Source organism: Ovis canadensis, chromosome 1, assembly GCF_042477335.2.
Source record: "Ovis canadensis isolate MfBH-ARS-UI-01 breed Bighorn chromosome 1, ARS-UI_OviCan_v2, whole genome shotgun sequence".
In the NCBI taxonomy this organism is placed as follows: Eukaryota; Metazoa; Chordata; class Mammalia; order Artiodactyla; family Bovidae; genus Ovis; species Ovis canadensis.
This window is the reverse complement of record NC_091245.1, coordinates 259,545,736-259,557,665: the sequence shown is the minus strand read 5'-3', so window position 1 is coordinate 259,557,665 and position 11,930 is coordinate 259,545,736. Positions and strand designations below refer to the sequence as shown.

The 11,930-nt window shown below is 43.4% G+C and overlaps 1 protein-coding gene across 2 annotated transcripts in view; it reads left to right on the top strand.

Moving 5' to 3' along the window:
* The first annotated feature begins 921 nt into the window (after window positions 1–921).
* TMEM108 (transmembrane protein 108) overlaps window positions 922–11,930 on the top strand; it is a 420,950-nt gene continuing 409,941 nt past the window's right edge. Inside the window, exons 1-2 of one of the 2 annotated variants that reach the window (XM_069565912.1) lie at window positions 922–1,066; window positions 7,868–7,982. The gene's annotated coding sequence lies outside the window, so the exon portion shown is untranslated. The remainder of the gene's footprint in view (window positions 1,067–7,867; window positions 7,983–11,930) is intronic. The other variant, XM_069565916.1, reaches the window with a different exon arrangement.

Sequence of the window (11,930 nt, the reverse complement as noted above, 5' to 3'; positions counted from 1 at the left end):
GATGACAGAGGCACTGGGCTTCCTGATTTCCAGACTCTGGAATTACTGACAGAAGTCTATCTGGGCAATCTTAAAGATTCCTAAGATAGGATATTACAAGCTCTGGCTTATATTGGATAGTTCTGACCTGAATTGTCCAAGGATCTGCAGCAGTTAGCTCCCTGGATTTTATTCCTATAATGCTTCTTCCCGAGTTTGCCTGTGTAGTTCTGTGACAGACTGCAAATTTCCAAAAAACAGGAACCACTTATGCTTCTTCTCTGGCCAAGAATACAGCACAGTGACACACATGTCCAATACTTCAGGATGACTTAGTGTTCTCAATGAGGAGAGTCCACCAAATTAGTTACTGCCCCATGAACAAAGATGGGTGATGTTCAAATGAAACATGCCTTCCCTCAGCCTGTGTCCAAACTACAAGCGTCACCAAAACACCCCTTGTTCAGTCAGTCACTGGAATGCTTTATCAGTTGAGGAAGGAAAAGGTTTTGAAACTTCTGGATAACATGGAGTAGGGGGTTATAACCATCATTTTTAGACGAGTGCCTTTAAAATCTTACTACCCAAAGCGTGGTCCTCAGACCAGGAGCATCATCACTAAGAGATTGTTGGGCAGAATTTCAAGTCCCCGTCTCAGGCTTACTGGATCAGAATCCGCTTTTTAATAAGATGCCCAGGTCATTCTTGTTCATATTTAGCATTTGAGATATCAATAGATCTAGTAATTGTCAATCTAGCACCAATCAGAGCCCCAAACAGAGATCCAGCCCTTTGTACACGCCTCTCACCCGATCCACTCTGTAGCAACCGAATCCCCGGAGACATCGGAACGGGTGCTGCCGAGGGCAGCTTGGTGATTGGCTAGGTCGACCACGTGACCGGCGCTGGCCCTCCCGTGCTAGTGGATTGGCTCTCGCGTACGCTGACGGACAGAGCCGGGGCGGGCCAAAGCCAGGTCGGAGGGGCGCGCGCGGTGGCGCGGAGGGGCGAGAACGCGAGTGCGCGTGCGCGAGCGGCGGGGCTCTTTCCCCGAGCCGTCGGAGGGAGCGGGAGCGCTTCTCCCGAGGTAAGAGCTGCCGCGGGGCGGGCTCCCTGCCCCTCCGCGGCCGATTGCGGGCGAGCGGGGCGGGGGGAAGTCTGAGGTCCGCCCGCTCGGGGAGCCTCACTTGGGAGAGGATGCAGACCCAGGCTCAGTCATCTCCCTCGGTGCCTCGGTTTCCCTTTTCTGCCCGCTAGTGCATCTCCCCATCCTCTTCACCGCGGTGACGGGTCCACCCGAGGGGAGTTGCCCACCTGGTAGCCTCGCCTCCGCCTTTGTTTCTCTCCCGGAGGGATGCTGGTACCGACCCCCTCCCCAGGTAAAGGGTGAAGGGTGGTGGGGCGGGGACGTCTCCGGCGCAAGACCTGGCCTAGAGCCGGGGAGAAGATGGCTTTAATGCAGTGGGATCTGTCACATGTGAGAACGAAGGAAAAAAATGTAGTGTCACTTTGGCCAAGCCACGGGACTCGAACTAATCCGGCGGCGGCGGCGACCAAAGCCGTATTCCTGGCGCAGCCGTGCGGGCAGGGGTGGGGGCAGGACCCGCGGGCCAGCCCAGGTGCGTCGGTGGAAGGCTTCTCCGGACCTGCCTGGAGCTCTCACCCCAGAGTTGCACCGAAACGCTTTCAGCCTGCCGAAGGGATCAAGATCAAGAGATTCGTAAAGAGAAGGGGGAAAAATTATCTTTTTAAAGCCGCTGGGCACTGGCGGAGAAGGTCTAAGTGAGAGGCTACAGTGAGAAATTACAGCGAAACTGATGGCTGGTAGTTGTGAGGGGGAAGATCCCTGCAGTGAACTGCAGAGCAGACCATCACACGGATATTCTCCTTCAAGAAAACCTGATTTTTTTTCCCCCCCGGGGGGTGGTGCTGGTTATCTCTGTAAACTGAGGTTTTTCTGGACTGCCGAATCAAGTAATGACTTATTTTTAGCATGTTAATGGGTGCTAGGGAGAAGGGAAGGCAGGTTACACCCGTTTAGATCTCCTTAATTCTTTCAAAAGTGCGTGTTAAAAGAAGGCCTTTGGATGTCAAAAGCTGCGTGTGTGTGTGTGTGTGTGAGTGTGAGTGTGAGTGTGAGTGTGAGTGTGTGATTATGGTTTGGGGATGGGAGATGTCTCCTTGAAGTCATACTTTACAAAAGGCATCCTCTGCTTCTTTCCTTCTCAATTTCCCTAAACCTGAAATAGCAAGAGCATACTGTACAGCTCATAACAAAGTATGAAAAGCCCCTTCAGTTTTCCACTAGTTAATTTATTAGCTATACCTGCTAGTCTGCTTGGTTCAGAACGGTTTAAACTATCATTAGAAAGATTTTACTGTATTATGGAATTCCACTATAATTCATTTACAACTTATTCTGGTAGGAAATGGACAGGAATCTCTCTACCTGATTCCTCAGAGACATCCTGACAGGGTTCCAAGGCTTTTTATTACTCTTACCTTCCCCATACAAAGTTTTGTTTCTTTAGGAAACGGTGTGATCTTTTTTTTTTTTTTCCCAAACATCTCAGACACACACCATGCCTGTGAAATGCCCAAACTTGTTAGGAAATCAATTTACTTGGCAAGTTCAAACTAACTAAAGAAGGCACACTTAAATTTGTTAGGGGGAATCAGAATTAACATCAACTGTAGCAGATCAACTTCTGGTGGTTTTCTGGGGTGAGCCAAAGTAAAAGAAAAGGTGTTGCAAAGCTTGTTGGGAATGTAACAAATGACCTCATAAAGTAAAATATAGATTGTCACCTGACAGATTGGTACATAAAGCAAATTAGAGTAATTTTAGAACTTGTCAGTGATTTGTTTCTAGCTGGTATCAGTGGGGAGAGGAAGGAATTCTGAGGCTCGGGTAGGAAGTATAGTTTGAAAAGGTATATGCTTTTGTGTTTAGAGAGAAAATGTCGCTTTTGTTATATAAACTGCACAAAGGGCGTGCAGTGTTTATGTTTAGTCTGTGAAAGGGAGGCAAGCGTTTTGGAAAGGTTGAAAAACACTTATTAGGTTAAACAAGGGAAAGCAGAAAGATTGGCAGGCTTAGTTCATCTTAAGGGAAGCAATGTACCTCAGTGATCTACAGGACAAGGTTTATTCTCTGATTCAGTAAAAGCCCACTAATGTTGCTCCCAAAGCAACAACAAAATCATTTCCTTTCTGTCGTTTCTGTCCCCTGGGTCAGGGAGGGAAGAGTGAATGAGAGATTAGAGTCTGACCTGCATGCCTAAGCAGTACGGTCCTTTGAGCAGGATCTGTGTCACACTGTGTAAATCTAAGAGCCGTCACGTTGATAGAGGTCTAAGCACCTTCCCTGGACTCTTGCTGTAAGATAGAGTGGGATAGCATTGCCACAGGTGGAAGCAAGGTGAGAACATCTGATACGGAAGCCCTAGGAAGTGTTTCAGTGAGGCTCTGCCTTTGGAGCTTTGAGAAGGCAGAGCTGCCTCTCTACTGGTTTGACAGGCTGGGTTTTATACGGCTTCCCAAGGACCTGCCCTTCATGATGGGGGCTCCTGCGGATTTCTATGTCTCAGGTTGTAAGCATCAGTTACGCTTGTAATGTGCTGTAGAAAAGAAAGGCTCACAAAAACACAAATCTAGGCTGCCATTCTTTCAGGCATGTCAACCGCAGGCTTCCAGAAAACAAGTTATGCCCTCCCTACCAGTAGATGGCACTGCTGTCTCTGGGAAGTCCTGGAGGAGATGAAACAGGAGCTGGCAAACCAGTGATGTATAGGTCTGGTCTAGAAGATTTTGAAAGGCTGTGTCAGTTTCCAAAGAAAATCATAAAAAAAAGAAAAAAGTTACGAAAGCCATAAATATTGATACAAAGTAGGAATGATGGTTGTGGAGGTTGAGAATGGGTGCCATTACTTTGCTGGTTGTGTGTGGGAAATGGAGAGGGTAAGCTGACAAGCATTGGAACACAGGTTTTGAAAGCTCTTGCATACATATTGTTGGCTAATTGAAAATGAGGTTGAATTCATGATTCAATCAAATTTCCCAACAACTTCCTAGTGTCTACGCCTTTGCTTATAAAACTTGTCTGTACACGTGGACGGAACTATGGAAATACGCATATAACTTTTAAACCGAATCAATATCCTATAATTATGTATCTGAAGATAGTGGTGAGAGTATTAGTAAAAATAATGCTCATGATTACTATATTTTAGAGCTGTCCACAATAGTAGGTCAAAGTTATTCTGAATCAGTTTCTTCTAAAACTTAAAAATTCCTAACAAGTATTCTACAATTTTAAGATTTTATTAGCAGTTCACATCCTGAACTTTGGTTTTATTGACCTTATTAGCCAGGGTTTGTTCATTTGTTCCCCTCTTTTGAACCACCTTTTCTTTCATTTTTTAAAAAAATAATTGACTGTTTTTATATGAATTTTGTATCCATATATTTGAAGGGGGCGATACTGTTGCTAATGAGGTTACTGTGCATATGAGCTTTGACCCTTTTGGAGGCATAGAACTCTGCTCCTGGGAGTCATTACCCAAATCACCTGCTTCCTCGTGCTGTCCTTGTGCTATGGCTCAGCTTTTTGGAGTTTATTTCCATCTCTCTTCAAGTGAACTCATGAGCTGAGTTTTATACCAATGCCAAATCCTAAAATCTTGCTGACGCTAGACAGAAGTAGTCACAACAGTTTGCTAACATTACCTCATCATGTGACCTCAAATACATTTCTTTGCCTTTCTGAACCTCAGTTTTCTCACCTGGGTCACTGGAATTGGGTGAGATGTCTCTTGAAAAAAATCCTTTCTAAGTCAAAAATTCTACACCCAGCTGATTCTTATAGTGTCAACATTTCTGAAGCCCCTGAAAAATTCTCATCTAAAAGGTATTTTCATGCAGTGAACCTAGAGCAAAAAGAAATCTCACTGATATTTCTTCTCAGAGAATCCTAATAATTCAGAGTTGTAGGAAACCTTAGGGATGGTGTAGCTTGACCTTCTGATTTCATAGACAAAGAGTTTCACCTCAGAGCTGAGTGATTTGCCCAAGCTAACAGAACTAGAGAGTGGTAGAAAGCTGGGACCCAAGCTCATGTCAGTTCTGCCTTTTCCAGTGCTGAATTTCTTCACCTGCCATCAGTACGAAGAAGATGCTGTGTCTACAGGGCTGGAGCCAAGAAAATTCTGAGTAATTCCTTAAAGTAGGGTTTTTAAACCACAGCATGAATAGTATTGTGTTGGGCAGAAATTCAAGGTCTGACTTCTTTTTTGCACCTCATTCTTTTCTTCACTGACTGTTCTTGAGTAGTATTCTTTACTATACATCCTTGTTCTTTTTAAAACTTTCCTGCAGAAGAAAAAAACTTTCTTTACCCTAAAAGAGTCATTCCCCAATCAGATGTTTTTAAATTGGGTCCATGGACTCTCTGAAGGCTATGTGACTAGAATAATTTCCATATAATTGATTTCCATATAATTGATTTCCTTTTTATTTTCTCTGCATTTAAGAGATTATTCTGAGGAGTTCCTTAGGCTTCAGTAGATTGCCAAAAGTACGGGAGAGTCCATGGCACAAGAATAGGTAAAACTTCTAGGGTCGAGAAGAGGTTCTGGGAAATTGCCAGGATGGGAGAGTTTTTGAGGTGCTAGAGACACTACTCTTGCCTGGAAAATCCTATGGACGGAGGAGCCTATTGGGCTGCAGTCCATGGGGTCATTAAGAGTTGGATACAACTGAGCGACTTCTCTTTCACTTTTCACTTTCATGCACTGGAGAAGGAAATGGCAATTCACTCCAGTATTCTTGCCTGGGAAATCCCATCGACAGAGGAACCTGGAAGGCTATAGTCCATGGGGTCACAAAGAGTTTGACATGAATGGCAACCCACTCCAGTGTTCTTGCCTGGAGAATCCCAGGGACTGGTGGGCTGCCGTCTATGGGGTCACACAGAGTCGGACACGACTGAAGTGGCTTAGCAGCAGCAGAGACACTATGGCAGAAGAGAGTTGGGGGTGGAGTAACCTGTAGCAGTTCTTAGAACATTTTACCTTTATTAAAATGCTTGAAATTACTCACTAGATGAAGATGCTGATAATAGCATTTTACTCATCTTAACGATGGATATGCAAGTATTGATTTCCATTTTTCATTTCTTGTTCATTAAGTAGTCCCTCCTAATTTTGCCAAAACACTTTCAAATTTTTATCTCTTTATTGGAGACATGCATATTAAGTGGTTCCATTCTTCCCTTCCTGATTTAGAACTTTGAATTTGGACTCCTGTCTTTCATTGCTGAGGCCCTATATTTTACTTTCTGCTCTTAACTTCAAGGACTCACCATGCTCTCAGAGATGCAAAATAATTTAAGTATCATGGATAAAAAAAATCTTGAGATTCCTTTATTTGTCCCCATAATTGGCTATGGAAACCTCTGTTCCTCCTCAGCTAATTATTAATATTTCCTTTCCCTTTTTTATTTGCAGTCTCAAATTCTCTTTTTCTAATTGTCCCTTAATAGCAATGACTCAGTGTGTGTGTATAGAATATAAAAATTCTTGTTTTTGCCAGAAGGTATACAGAAGTTAATTTGTGTTCAGGTCGCATTTTGGACTTGTGAGATATAACTTTGGTGGAGATCACTGTTTCGAAGAACATTTGCTTGAAAAACTTGGTCTGCCCTGTGACCCCCTTCCCTTATGTTTGGTATGATGGTGGTCCATGCTGGTGAATGCTACCTTCTGGTACCTTTTTAGATTTGGGCCAGAGTAGCCATTTGCTCTCACTTTAGCAGAAGAATAAGAATTACCTTTTGTTTTTCAGCAATTCAATTTTTGATTGAATTTATGTAATAACAGAAGAAAAAGTCCAATTTCTGTACTCTAATTCCAGCACACTGAGTTAGTATGAGATTTGAGGGACATTGTTGACTTCTGAGTTTGTTTCCTTGCCTGGAAAATAAGACAGGAAAGCAGTGACCACTTAAATTCTTTCTAGTTCCAAAATCTTGTGACTCTTTGAAATTTTACCTGGTATCCTGATAATGGGGAATTTATGTATAATCAAAGTTGGTGCCAGTTCTTTATATCTGCAGATCACTTTGTGGAATACAAAAATATTTTCTAATTTTTAAAATCTCTTTTCTACTTCAATCTTCTTTTCTACTACAACATCTGGGAGTTTGCAGCTCAGCATTTTGTCAAGATACCCAGGCTATGCATGCTGTTTTGTCTCATTTTTGAGTCTCACATTGACGCATAGGTCAATGAGGGAAGCAGAGTATTTCACAGATGAGGAAACCAGATCTCAGAGTGATTAAGTAACTAAGTCAGATTTACTGTTAGTGTCTCACCCAGAACTCCAGACTCTAAAGCTAATATCTTCATTGGGCTGGTGTCAGGCTTATATGATACTGATTATTAGCTACCCAGCAACCCACGGATTTAGGTGTGGCTGTGTAACTAAGTGGAAGTGGAAAAGTATTGTGGTCCATTTCTAGGGAAAAAAGAAACAAAAAGAGAGCACCCACGCAAGTTCCTCCATGCTGTTTTATACTCTGTGTAGGCTGGAATGGAGAGGGTCCCTACGAGATCGTGGGATGCTATGTTAAAGGATGGCAGGACTTTTGCCAGCCTGGTTGCCTGGATTGCTGTTAAGGGAGACTGTTCAATTGTGCAGTATGTATACAGGAACAAGAAATAAGCTTTTATTGAACTTAAACCATTATATATATTTGGGTTTCTGTGTTAAGTAAACACTGATAGTTAGCCTACGCTAGCAAATTCACTTGAGGAGCAGTGGCTTGGAACTTGAAGTTATGGATCTTCTGGCCTAACGTATTCATTCTTTCATTTTTCATCTTTGGTAGTTGGTGATCGATTGGTTGTGATCCACCATGCAGAAGTGAGTGATGAAAGGCAACAGAGCTGATGGGTCATGAGGATGTAAGTGCATTTGAAGGCTCTCACACCCTCTACTCCAGGGTAAGTCAAAGGCATTCTTTGCCATTGTTGTTCTGGTTTTACTCTTGTCTTAACAGCCTTTTGGCGTCAGTGCAGTGGAGTGCCCTGTCTGTGAAAGCTTCCCAAAGCCTTTAGTGATTCAGGTCATAAACACTGTTAAGATCAGCACTTACAAAGCTAAAACCATGATCAAGGTGATGGGATAGAATCTACATGGCAATATCTCAACCTAAGAATTTTTTAGTGAGTTTGTATGGGGTTTGATTTACGTAGAGGGTGAGGGTGTTGCTGGGCCCTTCTGAGAAGGGAACTAGGCCTGAGTGCTGTTTTCCTGTAGCCATATCATATTATTATCTCTGCTGACACAAATTCCCCTCTCTCAGCACTCTACTCTTCCATGGATCACTTTGCTTGACTTTTCCTGCGTTAATCACTTTTTTTTTTTCGGGGGATGGGAAACTGCTTACCAGAGAGTTGATGATTTTCAGTTTGGTAGATAATAGCGGTAGCAAAGCACATGGTTCTGCCCATTCCATTTTATTTTATCCAGTGTCACTGGAAGTCACATGTCCATTCCCTCCTCATCTGTTTGCAGTCCTTAGTGCAATGGATGTAGGCACCAGGAGCATTATAACTAAAGCTGCTTTGGATTTTCATCTGTCGTGAAGATTTTGAGACCAGAAGGAGATTTGGTGTGCCCTTCTCAGAGGCAGTGGAGGGCTGAGAGGGAGGAGTGGAAAGGACATCCCATCCTTTCTGAGGTCTCTGGATTTTAGAGCTTAAACTAAAACCAGACTCACTAAAGAGAAAATAATAATTAATACAAATCTAAGCAGAGCTAAGACTGGTTAGGAAAAAGGGGGATAGGACGTTATATTTAGAAGAAAAAAAAGTACTCAGCTGAGGAACTGAATGGAGGATTGTTTTTAAGCGTCTTAGCTCAATACTGTGGAGTCCTTGCTGATAATGTCCCATTACCCACGCTCAGACAGAGGGCACCCAGTAAGGCTGATGTCCTTCTGTGCCTCACATGGCTCAGTAATGAGTACAATTTACTGAACAAAATAGACAATTAGGAGCTGTAGATCTCTGGAGATTCCCATAAGCATGCATCATTACAGCTCTGGAGTGATGCATGTGCTTAGAGATAAGCAAAGCAGAGGACAGGGAGCTGTAACAGGGCACGTCAACAACTGGAGGGTCTAGGTGAGCAGCCAGACACAGACCCCAGCTCAGCGCCTGGGGGTCACTAAGGAAAGGACCTGGTCTCTGCTAAGCTTTCTCATTAGAGGAAAGGAGCCAGACTTTGCCAGCTTTTCCTTATTTTCCTCTGTGGCACCAAAAAGTATAGCATGACAGAAATAGCACTCAACTGGTATGTTTCCGTATAAATGCTGTATGAGGATCAAATTACAGAGGGAGCTATTCTTTATTGATTAGAAGCCAAAGAAACTAGTGCTGGAGATGCCAGAGGATCAGGGGTTCTCATCCTCAGCACCATTGGCATGCCTAGCCCGGTGCTTCTTTGTTGTGGGCTATCCTGTGCAATGAAGCATGTTCGGCAGCGTCCTTGGCCTCTACCCTCTAGATGCCTGTAGTTCCCCCAACCCCCACCACAATCATGACAATCAAAAGTGTCTCCAGACATTGCCAAATGTGCCCTGGGGAAAAAACTGCCCCTGGTTGAGAACCACTGCTGGAGGTGACTTAATTTTGCTCTTGAGTTTCTCTGGGATGACATTTCAGTAACTTAGCCTCATTATGCTAGTTTCCCTGCCTGTAAAGTAGACACAGCATCTGTAAGTCTGAAGCCAAAAGAAGGGATGTACAAAGCACTGTGTGATTACTTGAGAGCTCTATGAATGCTAAGAAATACCTGTCTCCTAAAATACCCAGGACCCAGGGATCTCTCTTAATCTTTATGAAGGCAGTAGCTGAGGAGCAGGGGAGTTTGAAGGGTCAGTGGTGTGGGAAATGATGCATAGTGCCAGACTCTGATTTCACTTGAAGCCTTCATATTCAGTTCATTTCAACAATATACTCTTGAATAAAGGCTTTTTTTTTTGGAAAGGGAAAAATGGGAACGTGGAGGAGAGAGAAATAAGCTGCTAGAAGAGCAGTCAAAGAAATTGCTTTTAGCTAGGGATTGGAGATTGTGGTAATCTTAAAGTGACTCGTATAATTAGTGCTAAGTTGCTTCAGTCATGTCTGATTCTTTGCAACCCTATGCATTGTAGCCCACCAAGCTCCTCTGTCCATGGAGATTCTCCAGGCAAGAATATTGGAGTGGGTTGCCATGCCCTCCTTCAGGGGACTTTCCTGACCCAGGGATTGAACTTGAGTCTCTTAAGTCTTCTGCATTGGCAGGTGGGATCTTTGTCACTAGTGCCACCTAGTGAAGGGAAGTCACTAGGACATAAAGTCACCAAAGGACATAAAGAAGTTACCCTCCCAAAGAAAAATATCCTCCCAAATTACTATGGATCCTAGAGCAGATTTTGTGAGTAATACAACAAATACCAGAGAATGTTTGGAGAAGTCCGTTTTTATTCTTTAGCTTTTCCATCTATTTCTCTCCTTTGAAAGTATAGAAAAGGGGTTGTCTTCAACCCATGCCCTTTGAATGATACATAAAATGTTTTAGGGTCTTGGTTGTTCTCTGGTCATCTTCTAGAACTGTGCTGGAATGGTGAAAAGGGCTATCACCTTGCCTTGGTCCTGAAGCAGTCACGTTATTTTACTAGAAAAGCTCAGTTTAGGAAGAGCAAGTGCAGGGATTAGATGTAAACTGTCCTGGCAGGTTTGAGTTCAGCCTTGCTGAGGTGTTGGTCTTTGTACTTATTAGATACACTCACCAAACTTACACCAAGACCATATTGACACAGCACAGTGTGGACAGAGAGTGTGGCCATCATCAGGAAGTTCTGTTGGACAGCACTGCTTTAATCTGTAAAGACTTTATCAGAAATCCATACTCGTAGTGACAGTGTGTGTGTGCTTGTTGTAACAAGACCTCACCTCATTTAGAACAGAATTGTGTTTTGGATTTCTCCATCCTGGGTCACTTTTCAGCCTGTGAGAGGATCTTGCTGAACTTTTTAGCTTGCTGAAGCACCTGTCACAGAAAGTGCCATGAACCTGTCTCTCTGACATAACTGAGTGCACTGCCTCAAAAATATTTGTGCTTTAATCCCAGGCTGCTGAGCTGTCTCTTTCCATTTGGTGTCTCCACACCCTGACTCTCGGTGGTGAAGCTTGTTTGTGCAGGATGTCTCTTTTGATAAGGCCTAGAGCATCAGAGCTTCACAAAGGGTCTGGGACAGGTGGTGAGAGAGTTTTCACCTTCCTTCCTTCCAAGCCCCAGCATGGCTCAGAAAAGTGTTTCATAAGAAGGTATTAGTTCACAAGCTTAAGCTCTGAGGCGTTATCCCCTAAAGAATTAGTTTGTAAAGTAGTATAGAACATATTTAGTAGTTAAGCCCTTGAGCAACATGGACGAATTTTCAGGTGATATTATCTCTTTTCTAGTACCAATATTAGTTGCTCTGAAACTATTATAGTTAGAACAAATGAAAAGATGTAGAAATAAAGACACATATTTTAAAAGATGTCATTTAAATCTAACTGAAGGAATGAGAGCAGAGGGTTTGCGTGCTGTGAGTGGTGTTGCTGGAGACAAGGCCTGGAGATGGCTGGGCTGAGATGACTCTTGGATGGCCTTCACTGGCTGCCTCTCTCCTGACTGTGTGGTGCCGATCCTCATATTGCCCTCCTCTCTTCACTTTGTGTTTCTGTTCTGCTTGGGGTGTTGGAGGGGTCTTAGTGTTTCTCAAGGGAGGTTCTCTTAGCATTTTGATAGAATGACTCATCATTGTGTGAAACTTTGCTGTCCATTATAAGACATATAGCATCCCTGGTTGTTGAATGTTTGTATTACTCTAACCAAGTCATCAAGTCAACCAACAAAGC